This window comes from Rhopilema esculentum, chromosome 20 (assembly GCF_057945365.1).
Source record: "Rhopilema esculentum isolate cy_ngs chromosome 20, ASM5794536v1, whole genome shotgun sequence".
Classification (NCBI taxonomy): Eukaryota; Metazoa; Cnidaria; class Scyphozoa; order Rhizostomeae; family Rhizostomatidae; genus Rhopilema; species Rhopilema esculentum.
In genome coordinates, this window is record NC_142834.1 from 10,865,360 (window position 1) to 10,870,364 (window position 5,005).

Genomic DNA, 5,005 nt, shown 5'->3' on the forward strand with positions numbered 1-5,005 from the left:
TCAGTTTCCTTAATAGATACCTTTTTCTCCAAAAAAAGTACGAAATGAATAGGTTCTCTAAGCATTGAATATTGCTTTATGAATCGAAACCAAATGGCAATGTTAAAAACCCACTCTTGACATTGTTGATTGTTGATACGTGCGCAATTAACTTATCAAAAGACATTAAAAATGAAATAAATTGCAGTGGGCAGGAAAATTGAACAGAGGTGTTCACAGTCAAAACGCTGGAAAAAGGGATTGACAGATTTCATGATTCCGTTTGATTTCTTTAATTTAATTTCATCATATTGCATTCAGTCTGTTCTCTAAATGTATAGAAAGAGTATAGAGGAAATGAGTGCCCTCGAAGGTCCTCTCTCGTCTCATAATAAAAATACTACCCTCTCTGATTCAACGCCTTTCGGTGCTAAATTCTTACTCTAGCATTGGAAGTTTATCTTATTCAAATATTCATGTTTTCTTGCACTATGCTTCATAAACCATACCCAGATATCTAGAAGATGTATGTGAGGCATAATTCTGTCTGGAACATGCTATCTTGTCAATTTGCATAGGGAAATTGTCATATGCGTTTCGGCAACCTTATGCATTTCGGTTCGGGTACACAAATGCATGATATTTTTGGTTATGCAAAAACGTACCCAAGCACTTAAACATTAGGGTACCAAAACGCATATTACACCGGCATGACGCTTCCAGCCTAAAAAAGGTACAGAACAAATCTTGCTCGAAAAGCTCGCTCGAACATATGTAAGAAGATAACCAGTAGAAAGCCATGACATACCTAGTGGTTAAACTTGCGTACATTCACAAGCAAATGAAGCAGCTGGTCATATAAATGCATTCACAATTATTGACAAAAGTTTAACTCCGTTTAGCTGAAATTAGCAACACCCAACCATGGGCAGATGTACCATGGAAATTAGCAAAACCTTTTCTGTTTGTGGTAAGTAATGTCTCAAAATATTTTTTCCAAAGAGTTTGAGACTCAATGAAGTTTCCCATTTGAAAAACTGGTTATAATGTATTTTAAGAATTTATTTGTAGAACTATGGCATACCCAGGGGTTCTTGAGAAATCTGAGATTTACCCCTTTCTACATTGGGTGACTGCCAGTCGCGCTCTGAATAGATTCTGATCATTTAGGGGCGTAGGTAGTGAGGGTTTCAGGGAGTATTATGTTGTAATATACATTTAGTCTAAATATCGTTGTTTTGTTATCATATTATCATATTTAGTTTAGTGTAGATATTGCCTTAGCGGCAGATGTTAACTTTCAACCTCGCTTGCGTGTATCTTGTTTTTTAAATTGGATTAATCGATGGTTTAGCTCGGTTGGAATTGGGAGTGGGGTGCTAACGGTTTTTAGAGAGAGGAATTGCGATCGAGGAGTTGGAGTTGTCAAGGATGTTTTCAAGTCGTTTTAAAGTTGTGAAGATCGTTCGTTGTCAAGAGTGGAATTAAATGTAATAATAACTTGTAAATAGTATACATATATATATATATATCGTGTTTATTTCATTGTGGATTTTGCTACCATACACCGACCAGCCTTAAAAAGCACAGCAATTATACCCACTTAAACCTTTATGAGTTGGTCGGGAACTCGTCAGTTTGTTCAAAAAGTCCTTGATTGATCTATAAAATTGCCAATTGGTAGTTGAATAGCACCTAAAGTTTTCTTCATCTATATCTTCATCTATATATTTTTCCATTTTCTTTATATGAAAGGCTTTGTTACATTGCTTTTCTGGCAGCAAGTCCTTCGCTAATTTTTTTTAAATGAGTTACATGCCTACGTATTCAATTTCCATTCCACCAGTCCATGTTTTACACTATTGTTAAATACATGACATCATCAGAGTCATTTAGGAAATTTAATAGTAAGGAGGTACTTTATGGTGACCAACGTAACCTCTTCTAAGCTCAGCCCACGTGGTATTCGATGAATTTAGGTAGTAGAACTTTACTTCAACGAAAATATAAAACATTTCCTTTTTCTAAAATACGTGACTCAAATACCATTTGTATCTTGCTTGAAATGAGAATAATTTCAGAATCAATTTTCATTATAGAGTTGGTATCGGTTGAATCTACTGCCTCCCGTAAGTATGAAATCCCTAAAAAAGATTTGTAGGAAACATTTGGTCAAGTTCTAAAGAGGTAAGTACCGTAAATCCTCGACTAAGCCCCCTCGCTCGAATGAGCCACCAAAAAGCAAAAGCGACTTTTGTGATGATAAAAAATTATAATGTTTAAAATTGTAATGTTCTTTGTTAGGTTGGCTAGAAAAGTTACAGAATGTCGTTTTTATGTCGACCTTTGAGGAAAGTACTAAACATTGAAATAAGCCCCGCCTCCTTGAATAAGCCCCCCCCCCCCTCGAATAAGCCATCACCCAAAAATTCATTTTTGCAAATAAGTCCCCGGGGGCTTATTCGAGGATTTACGGTATATTTACAAATGGCTTGACTGCTTGAGTTAAATAGCATATGGTCAGATTACTACCCAAAACAAGATTTCTTAAAAGATTATTAATACTTTCTATTGAATATTATTCTGTTTATTGAATTCATTTCAAGAAGCCCTTGGATTTAAATCATGGAAATTCTGATATAACAATTATTTAAGGCATCTTAAAGAATTTCAGGTTTAGAATCTTATAATCAATGATAAGCTTCCTAGACTTTTGTATTTCTTTTCGTCAATAATTGATTAATTGATTTTTTGGCTATGAAAAATTGGCATTCATTATCCATATAATGTTATAGAACTTTGAGTATTTTTCTTTAAGAATTATTGATAACTTGATTATTGCCTCAAATGTTATTTACTATTGAAGCTTTTTAAAATGCCAGATATTGATTTTGGGAAAGTTTTTGGAATTTTGAGATAGTTTTGTAAACAAAAAACATAGGTAGATTTCTTAGGCCATCTTGAATTCCAATTCAGTGTTAAAGAAAATGATATATTGCACATCTGTAGGACTTAGTTTGATGTTCGATTCATTTACTCTCACTCAGGGGCGGACTGGCTAATTTTTTTGGCCCGGGCAAATTTTGATCAAACCGGCCCACAATAATAGCAAATAAAAAGCTCCTCGGAAAATGGAAGTAAATTTTAGTCTGTAAGGAAAACAAGTTTTTAAATTCAGTAACTTTGTGCATGGATGAATGCTGGTTAACAAAACGTGTTAAATATGTCATTTGCTGACTAAAGAGTAAATAAACAAAAATTTTAACTCATTGGTTTGACTTTGTTTCTAAATACAGGATCTTATATGTTGATAATGTGATCGTCCTGGATGTCATCTAACAGGTGTTTTTCTAAGAACATCAACATGAAGTACTCCAGGTTTGGCTGCAAAAAATTACTACGTAATCTGTTCTTTATATATTTGAAGTGGAAATACTTCTATCGCACTCAACTTGTGACAATTAATTTTCTAATCCTCCGGAAAACCACAATGATTTTCAGCAACCCAAAAATATCAATTTATCAATTTCTGACCCCAAAAATAAAACATGGGGACCCCGTTTGAAACTTTATCGTGTAGCACCATACCCCTGTTGGGCGGGGGGTCCATTTGACTTATGATAGTATAGGCCTAATAAACTTACCATAACTTATATGAGTTTATTGAAAAAAGCAAGACCCTGCTGTTTTTGTGTGACGTTTGTGGCTTTTGCTTGATAAAAAAAGCTTTGTATCGTAGCTGAATCCTTTTTTAAGTCCCGCAGCTTTTCCTCACGAAATTTCTGTGCACCACCTTTGGTTGGAGTCTTCTTGCTTTTCCCTTGTTCTACGTATGTCCTCTTCATTGCTTCACATCACAGAGCAAATCGCTTAGTGAACTCTAATTTTTGTACAATTTTTGTGCATTGAGCAATAGCTTGTGCTTAGGCAAAAACATGACCAGCTTCAAGCAAAAGCCACCAGGGCAGGTTAAAATCTTATGCATCGCATTGAAACTGGGGTGTTACAGTATAATATGTCGCCAAAAAGGAAAAACCGTCAAGAGAAAATACAACAAGATGTCAATAACATGTTTCCTGAAAAAGTGTGTTTCGGCTGCGGTGACAGTAATGAATTCATAATTTTGATGGTTTAGGAGTACTCGCGTGTATATTTATTCTTTCCCACAAAGTTTCTGAAAATTCAAGGCAAGCAGATCAACGCGTGGGTATACTTTTTTGCTTCGCATTCACTTTCTAAGCTAATTTATTTTTTTTGAACTTATCAGCCGGCCCTTAAACCGACCGGCCCTTCGGGCGATCGCCCAAATAGCCCGACCAGCCAGTCCGCCCCTGCTCTCACTCCAGGAAAATACAACATAACTGGCTAACTTCTGTTGTAGCTGTAAAGCATCTCTTGATTCACAGACTTGCACTATATGTATTCATCATATACATGTTTAAATTTTCCACAAAGTAAAAAGTTGGATCTGTAAGCATTTAGTATACGGTGCATAGCTACTAAAATTACTCGGAACACGCAATCTTGATTCCAACTTACTTTTTATTTCGTGTCTCACTCCACTTTTACTTTTGCAAGCGCCGTTTTTGCTGTTTTGTGCAGAAGTAAGCTTTTTCGAGAATGTGTATAGCCCAAAGATCAAAATACCCAACAATTTTTCGGCACCCTTGAAGAAGAGAACTCAACAAGGTTGTTTTAAAAAAGGTTGCAGTGACTGGAAAAATATTCTTCTTTTATAAAGTTGCTTATTACCGGAGTAGTTTTTTCATTCGAATGTTAAACGGCAAATAGTTTGAACATTGTCAGAACTTCTTGATGATCTTCTTGACAGAGTAAATGCAGTGTGTTGCCTATTGGTCTAATAAATCTTTCCTCTATAACCATTAAAAGTTATCTTCTAATGCAAATGTGAAATTTTATCAGAACTTAGCTTTATGTTGCATATTTCTTTGATATATACAAACAAAATAGATAGTAAAAATAATTACAATAGAAAAATTGAAGAATTCGTGAATAAATGGCCAAA